This window comes from Dermacentor andersoni, chromosome 9 (genome assembly GCF_023375885.2).
Source record: "Dermacentor andersoni chromosome 9, qqDerAnde1_hic_scaffold, whole genome shotgun sequence".
Lineage (NCBI taxonomy): Eukaryota > Metazoa > Arthropoda > Arachnida > Ixodida > Ixodidae > Dermacentor > Dermacentor andersoni.
The window spans coordinates 67,223,157-67,237,687 of NC_092822.1; the positions used below are offsets into that span (position 1 = coordinate 67,223,157).

The 14,531-nt window shown below is 46.1% G+C and overlaps 1 protein-coding gene across 7 annotated transcripts in view; it reads right to left on the reverse strand.

Annotated features, from left to right (window-relative positions):
- The window catches only part of axo (axotactin), a 196,996-nt gene that overhangs the window by 129,870 nt on the left and 52,595 nt on the right, over positions 1-14,531 (reverse strand). For 6 of the 7 annotated variants that reach the window (XM_050176084.3, XM_050176080.3, XM_050176087.3 and 3 more), the window contains exon 2: positions 6,339-6,425. The exons of the other annotated variant lie outside the window; for it this stretch is intronic. The gene's annotated coding sequence lies outside the window, so the exon portion shown is untranslated. The remainder of the gene's footprint in view (positions 1-6,338; positions 6,426-14,531) is intronic. 7 annotated transcript variants of the gene reach the window in all.

Here is a 14,531-nt window from a genome sequence, read left to right on the forward strand (position 1 = left end):
ACCTTGTTCTCGGCACCAGAAAGTCATAGCCACTGAGGCCCCGCGGTTGTTACTGTACCGTTGCATTACTAGGTGCAGCAGCACGTTTCAGGACTGTAACGTTGTAGTTTTGCCTGTCCACATATGTGGTACAATTTACGGGGCATCGGGATATTCCTTTGCTCGAATGTCATCAGCAGCGATCGTAATGCCTACTTGCGGTGGTTTCCTCAAACACGAAGTGTCCGACACTTTTTTTCCCCTTTTTCGTTTCGCGCTGCTGTTGCAGAAGAAAAACAACGGTTGTAACATTTCCGATTATGCCACCACGCCGTCGCCTTTGAGCCACTGTATAGCTGAGTAGCGCGGAGTTCTAGTAACCAAATATATAATAGTTTTGTGGCGCTCCGCATATATAGTACAATACGTACGAAAGTGGCGCCACCAGCGCTATAGCACCACTGCCCGCGTCGAAGTTCCTGCATTTCTGGTCAAGACTCGGAATCAAATTTTTTTTACTGTGTATATGACGATTACAAAAAAAAAAATGCAGTGTACAGGAGGAGGTTCCAGAGTTGGAGACTGAATCGGGGCCTCCTTTCTGTACACGGCACATACGAACAAGAAAAAAAAAGTGATCGCTTTGTTATAGCAACAAAAGTAAAACTATAAATTATTCCGCGAATGCTAGTGCGTATGCTGTAGCATAGAAAACAGCGTGAGGAACAAGGACATGAGACAAACACACACTCAAAGCGATTCCCGATTTAGCGCGTGTGCTTTTCACTCCTGGTTTCTCGCTCCTGGTATGACGCTCCTCAGTTCTCGTACCGTTTTCAGCCACCAGCTGCAATGCCAACTGTACCCAAGTGTTCTATACGTATAATCCGAACAAACCAGAACTCTCCGATGGGTTCACATTACGGATGCGTGGAAACAAATAAGGCGTGCGATTCCAGCCGCATATACATGGTTCCGTGCGCATACCATGGGCCAGCAATCCACGAGCACGTCCGTGAGCGGTGCGCGAGTTTCCGCTTTTCTGGAGAAAAAAACAAAAACAAAAACACAGGCGTGTGTTCTCACGAACGACGGGGCACGGGACTTGCTGGCCACAATGTAGCACGGGACTCCTCGCCATGATGTTTTCTTTCTTTTCATTTTTCAGAAAACAGCTGCCACGCGAGAAAAAAAGAAGAAATAGAGCAATAAAGAGCAGGGCGCACCAGCTGCATGGAGAAGCAAGCGTGCATTAGCGAAAAATAGGCCCAAACGTACACCGAGGGAAACGGGCAAAATATCGCCGACGTATGCCACACGACGCACATCGTGACGAAAACAGTGCAATTCGGTCTGAAATCTAAGGGCGTATACTTTGCGGTTAATTATCCTTTTTGCCGGTCTTACTTTCTTCTTTTTTGCGCGAACTGAAGCAATCGGACGCGTCCTCCGTCAAGTTGTGGAATCAGAATATAGGACTTTGGAATCGGCAAAGAACGTCAGCGAAACGGCAATAACGCCCGCTGTCCGGAACGCGCCCACTCTGTGGCTTGCGTATATAGTCCCATACTATATATATTTACTATATATATACTATACATATATATACATACATACTAAACTACTACATATACTAGACTACACGCTATATGTACAGTCCCAGACGTGTGTATATGGCACGATGCCCTTCCGAGAGGCAGAGTAAAACAGGGCGTCTTTATCTGGCGTGAATTCACTGGGGAAGCTCTACTCGTTGTTGTTGCTGCGCCATCGGTGGCTGCTTTTTTCCATTTGTTGAGCAAGGCACTGCGCTCTTTCTTCTTTTTTTTTTTTTTTGCCAGCTATACTTCGATCATTCTGCATTGCTAGAAGTAATGCAGGCTTTTGCTTTAGATATAGATGGGAACAGGATCTGGGAACGCTAGAAACGCCACTCATATTATCCATGTTTGCTAGACTCCTGACGTGTTGTTAATGCCAACGACAGCTTGAAAAGCGCGATACAAGAGGTTTTCGAAAGTGGTTTTCCACTTTGGTGGAGGCGTAGCTTTTGAAGTGCATTAGCGCTAAGGAGAGTTCTGAAAAACGAACAGTATTGCAAAGAGCGCGGGAACAGGAATAACATTAAGGGGACACACGAACGACACGGGCGCTAGGAGAACACAAGACAGAGCGCCCGCCCGCGTCGTGTGTTCTCCTAATGTTCGTCCCGTTCTCGCGCTACTTACTTGCAATGCGATGTCCTCGTGCTAACAGAGCCGGCTAACCATCATTTTGTAAAAGGAACGCAGACATTCAGGGCTGCGTGACAACGAACACCTTGCGGGTTTTCTTGTACAAATCAAGCAAGCAGTGAGTATCGTTTTGTATTACATCGACTGGTGCACAGCTTCGGGTAGTTTAAAATAAGCTGTGCACAAAATAAACATTGCACAACGGCCTAGCGCCCAAAAGTGCACAAGTGTTACACACGGTTATGTTGAATAAATACTATATCTCAAATTCCATGGCGGTGTTGTTCTTTTTTTCATTTTTCGTTTAGCGTTCGCGAAATATCACAAGGTTGGCTGCACGTTCAAAATTTTTTTTTTAATTTGATACGGGCGCTCCAAGATAGCTGGCGCCCCCTATTCAAAAATCCCTGCGCACGTCTATGCCTACGATTGGCTTAAAAGCAAAAGGATACATAGCTTCTTGAAACTATAGAAAAGGGACTCCCATTTTTTTTTGCCATTGCGTTTCATAATAGCACTTAGTTCACATTGAAGCTATTTCGCGAACACAGAAGGAACGTTCACTTGTATAGAACATTTCGCTTATTAAGCTCTCGCGTCACTAAAGGATAACGGAAGTCAACTTTTCAGCCGGAGAGACCCTTTCAGGCTATCTAAATTTATCGATGACTTCGATAGGCATTGGTTGACCTGGTGCTGAATGAACATATATTCTTTATCATAATGTTGATCAATAACTACGAGGTTTCAGAGATAAAAGCTAATGCAGCCGCTACGCAAGATCTTTGTCCTCGCTTCTATCTCCTCTGTCGCCGAAGCAAACGATGCAGGGAGAAAAAGCCGTATAGATCTGGTATAAGAACGCAATAAACGTGAAGCTATATACGTGAAAAACTAGCTACGGCCGTATATTGATACATCACGCTGGTAACCGCTGTGACAAAGCGATCCACTGAAAGAACGACGCTGGAAAACGCTACAAAAGTGAACAAATTAACGTGAAACATCGCTTTAACAAAGTCGATGGGAACAGAGATTTTTCTTTTAATTAGATATAAAACTTCATTCAAAGGACACTAAAAAGAAACACTAAACCAGTTCAGGCTGATAAAGTGCTCTTCCAAACTACATTCTGATTATGTTGTGCTAATGCGTTCATTATTTTAAAAAGAATTAATGAAAGGTCAACTTTTGTTTTGTTCTTGTCTTTATTGTTTGCTCTTTTGTAATTCTGCGCTGAAATCCCAATACCTCTTATACGTCAGTTGGACGTCATGGAGGTGCCGACGTATATTCTCGTAGTTTGGCCGTAGTGGTGCAGTAAGAATTCTTGAAACTTTCTTAGTTCAGCCTTTAGATGTATTAGAATGTAGTGCGGTCGATATTTGCCCCTGCGTACGCCGTCAAAATCCATGACGTCACAGGGAGTTTGTGCAACAGCTTAAAAGCGACGTCACCGCCTGTATAAATCCTGTTCTCACGGTAGGAGTGTCCTTATTTATTTATCTTGTAATGCAGAACAGCAAGTTACTGATACAGTCAAAAAACTATTTTTTTCTTGTCCGTTTGAAACACTAATTCTAATAACATCGTATTTGTTCAATGTCAAACAATGTGTTTCTCTTTTCTTTTTTTGCTCTTACTTTTCTTTGCTCGCCTTTCTTTTTTTTCTTTTTTTCTTTCTTTCGTTTTTTTAACTGCGCACGTACCTCTTTACAAAGCAACACGGGTAGAGGACCGTATTGTGATCCTTCCTGGGAGTCGCCAGCCTCCTTAAAGGGGCACTGAACCATCCCCCGGTTTAGTTTAGTAACAGCTTCTGCGGATAGCATACGCTACGTTGAATGTCTGTGCGAAAGATTGCACTCGTGCGCGGCCCATGGGACTCACAAGCGGAGCGCGAACTCGCCTTTTTCTCAATCACTCTCTTTCCAACAGAGCTCCTCTCCTCACCCTGTCGGGGGCTGCCGGCGGGCGGCTACCCCCTTGTCATCTACGGGCAGATTGTGTGTGTAGGTTTTTAATTTTTTTTTATCCTTCTTTCTCTCACCTATCGGATCCCCTTGGCCCTCCCCCAGTACATGGTAGCCAACTGGAGATAATCTCTGGTTAACCTCCCTGTGTTTCCTTTGCCTTTCTCTGTCTCTCTCTTCCTCTCTTTGCCACAAAGTGCTGTGCCCTTGGTCAATAGCTGACAACAATCGAAAAGAGTGTTTTGTATCCCTGCGCTTTTTCCCTACAATTATTCTGTGTATTTATCGACGCAGTCTACTAAACAGGCTGAAGTAAGCGAGAAAAAATCTGCGTTTCGAATTTTTCGGCGGTACACCGTCATGTTCGAAGCTCGTTACGACCGAACATAAAGAGGAAATTTAGTGAGTGTCATAGAGGCCAGAACGAAAAGAAATGTGCAGCTTGATACTCGGTGCGAGAAAACACAGCCGCGCGTAGGTATATGCAGCACACTCCATAGCACAGCGAAGGGATGGGACACTGTGAACTCCACCGCAAGTTGAGCGATAGCCACCGAGTTTGGCGCGTCCTAGGCGCAAAAAAAAAAAAAAACGGAAATGGTGGCGGCTACGTCAACATCCAAAATCACATTTGAACTGCGCGACACGTTAACGTTCAGTAGGAGGAGCGTAGTGGGCACACCCTGCTCCACCGTAGTAGCCTTTCAGTGCAAGGCATGTAAGGAGCGGGTGCACCGCCATGCCTCTCTGGCTGTATTTGTTTGTTTCTTCGTTTGTTTGCATGGCAAAAAGAAATTGGTGCACGACTACTTTGCCGGCGAAAGCGCCGCTCTAATAGCTTTTGATAATATTCCTCTAGCGTAGTGGCCCAGTTCGGCCGTTCGTAGCCGATGCGCCAATACCGCACAATTCTACAGATATCTACATAAACAAGTGTTTTGTTAGTATCACCGGTACTTCTTTCTTCATTTTTGTTTACTGTCACCCATGTGTTATATTCTTATGTGATTACAAATTTTATCAACAATTGTCGTTGTATTGCTTTGACTGAAAGATTTATTTTTCTTTCTTTTCTTTTGTATCGTTGTTCTGTTCGGACTGTTACCTTGCCCTTTCACTGGAACAAAAAAGAAAGAAAAGCTTGTTTATCGACACCAGCAATATGTGTAAGTACGTATATCTACAGTATACGTGGTACTCGATCTGGACTGTTCGTTTCACTTTATTCCATATTGAAGGATGCTTCTCATTCAACGAATATTTACCTCCTACGATCGCGATACTTTAGCATGCCTTTGTCTGTTACTGTGCATTCGAATGGCTTACTCAGGATCTTGTTGTTGGCAATGATGATGTTGGAACAGGCGGGTCTTGCCTGGCGGTCAAGGCTGGCGGCAACGGATCGCGTGCAAAATTCTGTAAGCGGGCTTTCCCACATATCAAACACGTTGCAACAAACATGGCTGCGTTCCCGCTGGTAGCATAGTTATATCTGAGGCACGTATTTCGCAAGCTCGGATGATGCGGGGAAGTTCCGTATAAGGCGGCAGGAATGACGTCACCATCATGCATGTTGGCAGCTTAATTATTATTCGAAGTCGTATTATATATTTCTATCCCCGTGCGTGGAGAAGCGCACCTGCAGGTATCGCACGTAGTATATTGCATGCAGCACCTCCTTCAGGGTGTGCGAGTGACACGACACCACTGAAGGTACATACTCGCGAGGAAACGCAGCCAGAGACCTCTCTGGCGGCCTTCTGGAAACACTAAACGCTGCACACATTTCTAGGAAAATCCTCCGCTTCGGATCGAGCAGCACATTGCGCACCGCAGTGTAGCTCCTTCAGTACCATATGACACTGCGCAGACATGTGTACCAGTATGCTCCTGGCACCAGCACCCGAACGTTCACGCCTCTGCCGGAAACGAACGTAAACGACTGTGTTTTGCACGGAAACAATTTGCTGGTTCCAAGATGAGCGGCAACCACGGTGAAACGAGCAAGGAAGCAAGGCAAAGTGCAATTTTCGCAACTCCCCCCCCACCCCACCCCCCAACCTTCGCCCTTCCCCAATTACATGCAACGGGTTTCTACTGGGCAAAGCTAATCTTTATGGACTTCAATTTGGGAAGAGCGAAAGAGGCTTACCTCGACGAATAGACCAGGGGAATTCCCGTAAAACAGTGACTCGCCGGCAGGCTCTCCAGACGGTGATTACTGCTGCTGGGGAAATCCCTGTAACGGTATACGTATTGTGCGACTGAGTTGATTGTTGTAATTTATTAACTACTACAAAATCGGAAGCTTGACGACTAAATAGCTTGCTACTTTATTATCATGGATAAGGCAGTCTCCTAATACAGAAAATAAGAATAACGTTGTTTCACACTGGCTAAGGAACACGAAATGAAAAATACTTCCCTAACAGTTAGTACAGTAAAAACACAACAAAACTAATAACCACAAAGCTCGAACGTATGGTAACATGTTTTAGCTTATGAACGAAATAGTGCAGCCATAACAAATCTGGATGACAACATTCTCTTAGCTCAGTCATCCATTCGGCTGACTATCTAAAGAAGAACGTGACGTCACATGTGGGCATAGCTTCAAGAGGCCAGCTGGCAATGCACATTGCTGGCTCAGTTTTAAGTCTGCAGCAGTAGTCTTGGCCCACTTTGAGTGGTAGCTTTATGGTTTGTCTCCGTCTTTTCTTCTTTTTTTATTTTGCACTTATGGTTCTGAGCCAATTGTGGCATTGCGTTGTTATTGCTGGCGTTATTGCTGTCGTCGTCGTCACCCCACACTAAGAGTTCTACGTGCTCGCGTGACTTCATTGTGTGCCCAAGTGCACCTTGATTTATGCAGTCAAGTTCTTCAGTTGTGAGTTCAGCTTATGCACTTCTCCTGGAGATCTGTTCTTTCTCCTCCTAGCCTCTGTTCGCGCTGTGTTTCACAATATGAGTGCTATCTCGGTGTTTACGGCCGCTACAACATCCGTTAGACTGAATACAATCCTCCAAACTTACCAAGCAATGTCAATGTGTGTGCCGTGAGTTCAGTTTAATTTTGGTTCGAGTCGACGGAATGCAATCTTGGCAATTGTATTCCTCAACCGCGCTTAGATATTGAATATCATTTCCTTCACGAACGGAACAAAAAAAAAAAAACATAACTCACAGTGCAAACACAGTCTAAAAAAAGGTAAAGCGGATGAACACGCTATAGCTCCCCGCCTCTGAGATGACTACACCCTTTGCCTTTCCTTCTTTTCTTTTTTTTGCATTTCTTCATCGATGAAGTAATTTGTATGCTTGTCCGATATTTAGCTTTTCGCAAGTCTATTCTTCAAAGGCCAGCAATAACAAGAATAACAAGGTATTCTCAATGTCAGGTTCCTCCCTGTAACATTTTACGCGCTCAAAACGAAGGCGACTAATACGTGTTTGCGATGCGTGTGCGTTCGTTCGTCTCATGGCAAAGTGTGGGGTAAAGTTTGGCCGGTGGTAAAAGGTAAGTCGTAAACCACAGATTTTTTTGAAGGTATGTGGTTTAGCGCGACATAAGCTGTCGTTGCTGCCGTGTCAAGAATGCGATGCAAACCAGATCCATCGAGTAGGAATATATGTCTAAGGGTGTGTGTGGGGGGGGGGGGGGGGGAGGGGGGGCACCGCGCTACATTGTTCCAAGAATGGACAGAAAGGCACCGGATGAAGAACGAATAAACGCGGGGTTCTCGGCCACGCAAAAGCGACTGCTGAGCGGTGTTCCACCGCTACATGACGTCACGACCACGCCCCCGGCTTGTGCGGGAGAAAGCTTTTCCCACGCTCGTGATTCCTCGCATCCCCAAGCGTACATACCACGCTTATTCCCGACGCTCGAACCCCCGACACGCAAGCAAGTCTGCTTTCTATTCATCCACCTCCCTCAGCGTTCCCACAAAAAGGATATTCGGTAGCGGGGAGGAAGGAAGGAACCCCACACTGCAAGCACCGAGAACAGCGCAGCAGAAAACAAGGCTTGCTGCTAGGGAAACTTCAAACGTATGCACGCGCAAGCGCTGGCGTAGGTTCCCGTATGAAGACCCCCTCATTTCGTTTCAAAGACAGCAACCAAAGCTACCAAGGTTAGAGAGACTTTGCTCCCCCTGCAGCACACTCGCAACAACAACAAAAATTGTTTGTAAGAAATGACAGACGGGTACAGGTATGCGTCATCCATAATTCAACGTAGCATCAAGTCTCGCGCGTTTAAGCCATATAATATGCCGTAGTTATTACGCGGAAGGCGTCGCAGGACTGAATCTACTTACCGCCAAAGCAGCGGAGTGACACGTTTTTGCGACAAGCGGCCGTAGTGCACCGCTTGGGCGCGCGACCAAAACATACTGCGGTGTATATTGTTAGCAAAAAGGCGCACAAATAATGCGCTATGTAACGAAACGTTCCGCCCACAGGTTGCACTTGTAATCTATAAAGTATAGTTTCATTCAGTAGAAAGCGATGCAGACAAATAACAACTGCATCGTAAAGTGCGCGGAGCAAGACTTCTGCAACCACACTACTTGCGCAACTTCTGCAGCTTTACCTGCAGAACGTGAAACGGAGGGTTATAAGGCTGGCATTGTTACCCCGCAAAACGGCAACGGAACTGGCTAGTTCGATGCAGCACGTGCAGGGGGACACCGGCTGCTTCCTACGCCGCACAACCTATACTTCCACCAAAGACTCATCGACAGAATACGTCGAAGGAGGGGATCGATAGTACGGGCCCGACGCTCGGTTTCAAAGCATCACCTTCTCTGGTGCGTGCTTCTCGATTAATTGGCTGAATAGTTTGTGCAACAAACCCCAATCGCCAGCGACAAGTGCACGGAGCAAAACTAAACTCTAATTAAATCGTAACGCGCAAATCATACAACTTGATTAAAATACCCACGTTGCGAGTTAAATCAGACGTCCTGCTTCGAAAGTTAGCTCACTTTGGAGAAGAGGCAAGTTTTCAGTAAGACTTTTCTCAAACTCCTCGACTTTCAGTCGTTTAGCTTCACATTGTGAAGAAGCTCAATTAATTTTATGTTCAGCAAATTACGCAGTCAAGTGATTTAATTGAGTCAATTCAACCGCTCTAGCCAAGCGTTGTAGGACCGGTATCTAACACCAGCGAGCTTCAAAGAAAAATGTGGCAGGGTGCCTATACACATTCTCTATAGAAATCCACGTCAAAATCGGAGCAGAATGATATAACTGCAAACCCACGAGAACAGCGCATCTGGTGTCCGAACAACCTGCAGCGGCAGACTTGCCTCTAGCTTTCCGACAGCGTCAAACTCTCATTGTGAAACATCTCCTACGAGATCCGGAGGCGCACGCTGAAAGCATCGGTCACCATGAGCACAGCTACGTCTTTCACTACGGTGCACAGAACTGCAATGAGGCAGCAGAACTGCGCGCACTTGATGACGTAGTGGTAAAGCTGAGCTTCCGTAACCGGCCGCGATTACTGAAGTGCTTGCATGCGGTTGATGTGAATACCCACCACTTCCTGGCGCCCTTCTGCCATAACCCCCTCGCCACCCTACCCCTCTCCAATGCTTTCCCATCATTTTTATCCATAACCCTCTAATCGAACTGGTGACGACAAACAGCGAGCATAAATCATTTACGCTGTCCGCTTCAGAGCCCTTAATCTTACATAATACCAAGAGCCTGCAAACCGTTTTGAACGTCCGCCTTTCCCACGGTCCTGCAAAAAAGTAAAGCATCATGTTGAGCACCGAAGGCTTTGGGAAACGTGGCAACGCTAAACTTGCCAGATAGCGCACATTTTTGTCGTCTAGAACACTTCGTTTTCTCCTGCGGCTTTTTTCTTTCTCTCTCTCTCCCTCTCTTTTTTGGAAATAAGCTTCAGTCTCTTAAAGCTCCTTTCCGCTATACAAGGCTATCAAGGGACTTCTTTAATCAGTATTCGGTGACAAGGATAATTATTTATTCAATTAAAGAAGACATATCTGAAAACTCGCTGTCACGAAGTTCTTTCGTGTTCTCTGGAGGAGGATAACCTCATTCGACTAATGCATGCTTTCGTTCTGTGCCACTTTACATACGTGGCAGCCAGGCATCGATGGAAACGGGCAGAGTGGGATCAATTGAACGCGCACCTCAGGAATATTACTAAGCAGGCTCTCGGGTTGCCCGTATACATTTGTACGGAGCGCTTAATGCAGCTTGGCATCCACAATACTCTGGAAGAGATTGCAGAGGCCCAGGAGCGCACACAGCCAACTCTCCTCACTACAACGAAGGCAGGGGAATCCATCTTCCAGGAACTCGGATATCACTCCGATAGAATAGCGGAGGAGTTCTCTGACGTTCCTCCGTCGATTGGCGATAACATTACGGTCGCGCCCATACCTAGGAACATGCACCCCGATCATAATCGCGGTAGAAGGAGGGCAAAGGCGGCCAACCTCCTTAGGCAAATACACTGTGATCAGCGACATGTCAGCTTTGTGGATGCCGCGGCGCTTCTTGTAAGGGATGTCGGGCGTTCACCATCGTCACTGTCGATGTTCGGAAAGGAATCACCAATGCTGCCTCAGTTCGGACTAGGGACTCGGAAATTGGTGAACAAATGGCTACTGCACTAGCCCTGCTGGATGGCTCACGGGATGCCATCTATAGTGATTCAAGGTCTGCAGTTAGAGCATTTGAAAAAGGCACCGTTTCCAAACAGACCCTCAGACTTTTGGGGGGCAATTGCAATCACGCACCACTTCATTTATTGGTTTCCCGCACATCAGGGTCAGATAGAGGATGCTCTTCCCAACCTCAACGAGTCGGCTCACGGGGCTGCACGTGAACTTGCCCACCGCGCTACCCTCAACCAATCGGAAGCCGACTCCCCAGAGAAAGGGCACACGGCCTCCACCTACAACGAGATTACTAAACACTACTATCTCAGCCGTAGAACCTAATTCGTTCCTCATCCGCAGTTCAATAGAGCTCAAGAACTAACGCTCCGTCTACTACAAACGAATACGTATCCCAATCCGTCGCTCCTACATAAAATCTATCCGGATACTTACGCCGATGGTACTTGCCGCGATTGTGGAGAAACAGCCACGTTAGAACACATGCTCTGGCGGTGTGCCCGGTCACGCCCTATCATCGATAACAGATCGGTAGGTGGGAGGCGGTTCTCCGCAGCCCACTTCTGGCTGACCAACTCTGGGCTGTCCAGCAGGCCGACGATGCGGCCGGGAGGCTCGGCCTTCCCGTTCCCACGTGGGAGCGGCCCGCTTCGCGAAGACTCACGATCTGCAGGACTTCAATAAAATTTTACCATACCGTACCATACTGTGCTGCAGCTTAGCAGTAGATGTGAAGAGGCACAACACTATGCATGATGGTACTTATAAGATCGAATGACTGACTCATTGATTGATTGATTGATTGATTGATTGATTCATTCATTCATTCATTCATTCATTGCCACACTCGCGTGCGGTTGACTGAGTGTCTATAACGTTTCATAGAAACACAATACGGTTATGAGAGGGGAAGCGCAACGGCGCGCTGCAACTTAATACCGACCGCGTAGGGCTTTCAAGCTTGTGCCTATACGCACGATATATATATATATATATATATATATATATATATATATATATATATATATATATATATATATATATATATATATATATATATATATATATATATATATATATATATATATGTGTGTTGCCGATATAAATGTTGCTTCGATGGGAGAGGGATTGCTGTGCCAAGGTAAAAGGACCTGCTTTTCATTGGGAAACAGAACTCCATAATCATTGAGTCATCGCGGCGGGTGAGCAGGTTAAAATGCAGCGCGGGGAGCGCGAAAAATGCTCACTTGAGAAAGTGGAGAACGTACGGGTACGTCAGTGACGCTGAATAGGTTCCGAGATTCTCTTCGCACTGAAACGATATCGGCATAGCGTTGCCGCTACGCCAGAAGACGTTCCGACTACGCCATTGTACCATGGAACTCGAGCGTCAGTCCTGTACATGGCGCTAGTAAAAAAAATAATAATAATGAAGAAGAAACGATGCGCATGCGCAGGCTCGAGTGGAAGGGGTAACGATACCTATTTGAATCACGAATTGTGATGGACGGCCAATAATCAGTCAGAGTTACATAACTCTAATCCGAGACGCCGCACAGCGAGAAATAGAGTCATGGTGGCAGGGGGATGCCTTCGCCCATTTTCTAGTCGGAAATCACAGATTAGTCGAACATTCTTTTAGCGTAGAATTAGCCGCGTTCACGTTTTCTAAAAAGAAAAATAAAACAGAATAATCACTGGCTCGAAGCGCATACACAAGGTACCTACTGGCTGCCGTCATTACGAGAAAAGAAAAGCTATTGTTTCGTCGCTGCTGACAGAGCGCGATACGTCAAATGTTACCGTGAAACATGGCGCAATGCCTTTGAGATTGGTCGTGCGTTGCAATGCTCCCAACTCCCAAGTGAAATGGGGCCTCAGAGAAAACTATTTGTGTTCAGTTGAGCCGAAGCTCGCAGTCTTTTTTTTTTTTTTTACCACTGCACAGAACTCGCGAGAACAAGTCACTGGCACAAATGTGTACACAGCGACTGACGGACATACGTCGAGAGGAAGCATTAGCTCGGTGGTTTCTGTCTAAATATACACATGGGCACGGAAAGAACGTTTTCTCGGCGACTACTGTACTGAATTTCATAATGCTTCTCGCACTTAAGAGAGAAAAGTTAAAATCTAGTGACGGTAGGAAGCTGTTATTTTATTTATGCACGTCAAATTGCTATAAAGATCTACAAGAAATGTTCAACTTAAAAATACAAAAAAACATACTATCAAGTTTAAGACTATGCAACTCTGAAATTAAAAATCATAACAAAGTTCCAATAATAGATCTAAAGTGCATAAAATCGATGTATTATACACACATGCGAACTACGCAATTAATTTGTGAGTAGGGCTTTAGCTATGACTTCGCAAAGAGTAGAAGGAGTTCACGTAAGCTGCAAATTCATATATCAGATTTTTCCGCTTTACACGACCCTAACTGATGCGGTTTACAGAAGTACCCTATGTGTTTTTTTTTTTTTTTTTCTGTTCATAGTTACGAACTTGCAAAGTTCATAAGGAAACTAGCCGATTTAGGCAAATTTGGGCAAAAAATTCAAGGCCCCTACTGAAGCTTCAGCTTGCCAGGATATAACTTCATCTGTCAAATGCAACAAATTTCCTTCAAATCGGACGCGCGGTTGCCTCATAAACGTATTTCGGCGTTTTCCGTGTATCTGAAATCGGGAGTGGGCGCCCACCTAAGGCTTCCTCTTAAGAGCGCTCTCTACAAGCGCAAAAAAAAAAAAAACAAGTCTAACGACGCTACCTTTATAATTATAGGGCGTCGCCTTCTCAAACACACCTACGTATATAGGGTGTCCCAGCTAACTTTAGCCGAACTGTGCAACGAAACAAGGAAAAGAAGAAGAAAAAAAGCGAGATCGAGACAACGCGGTGGAAAACACAATTTTAAGACTTTCGGTTGTCAGACCTTTGACGACAGAACACAGTAGGTCATATACAGCTGCATCTTGCACCCGTGTTTCTTAACTCTTCTTTTTTATTTATCTTTTTTCGTTGTACAGTTTGGCTAAAGTTAGCTGGGACACCCTGTACAAGAGCTGCGGCGGATGCGACGCGTGCCGACACGCCATTAAGAGGCGCGGGGAATGGGGGGGGGGGGGCACCTTAGCGTTCCCGAGAGGGGGGGGGGGGGGCGATATATCTGCGTCGACCGACAAGCCTCCGTATCGGCGTGCCCTTGACACCCTAACGTCCGAGGTGTGTTGACCGCGCCGGACCTGCACAGCTGCGGCGAGAGCGCGCATGAGCGGCGTCGCATCTCTTTCTCCATCGTACGCTGCACTTACCCCTTGCGGAGGACGCTCGCTTTGGATACACATGGCGTCCGGGTGCACGTACCGTCCGAATGCACTCCGAACACTAAGCAGCACGAAGCCAGCAGAACAGAAAGAGAGAGAGAGAGGGTGGTGAGAGATTTCCTTGCAGAATCGCAGAGAGTTCGGCCAGAGATGTATAGCACGTTCATTTCTTTACGTATTCTTTTTCTCTCATCTATCGCGTCCGTTTCCCCTTCCCCCGGTACAGGGTAGCCAACCGGAGATAATCCCTGGTTAACCTCCCTGTCATTCCTGTCTTTTTCTCTCTCTCTCTGCCGCCAGCTACATTACGCTAGGGAAGGGGGAGAAGGAAGAAAAGGGATGACAACAGTGATTATA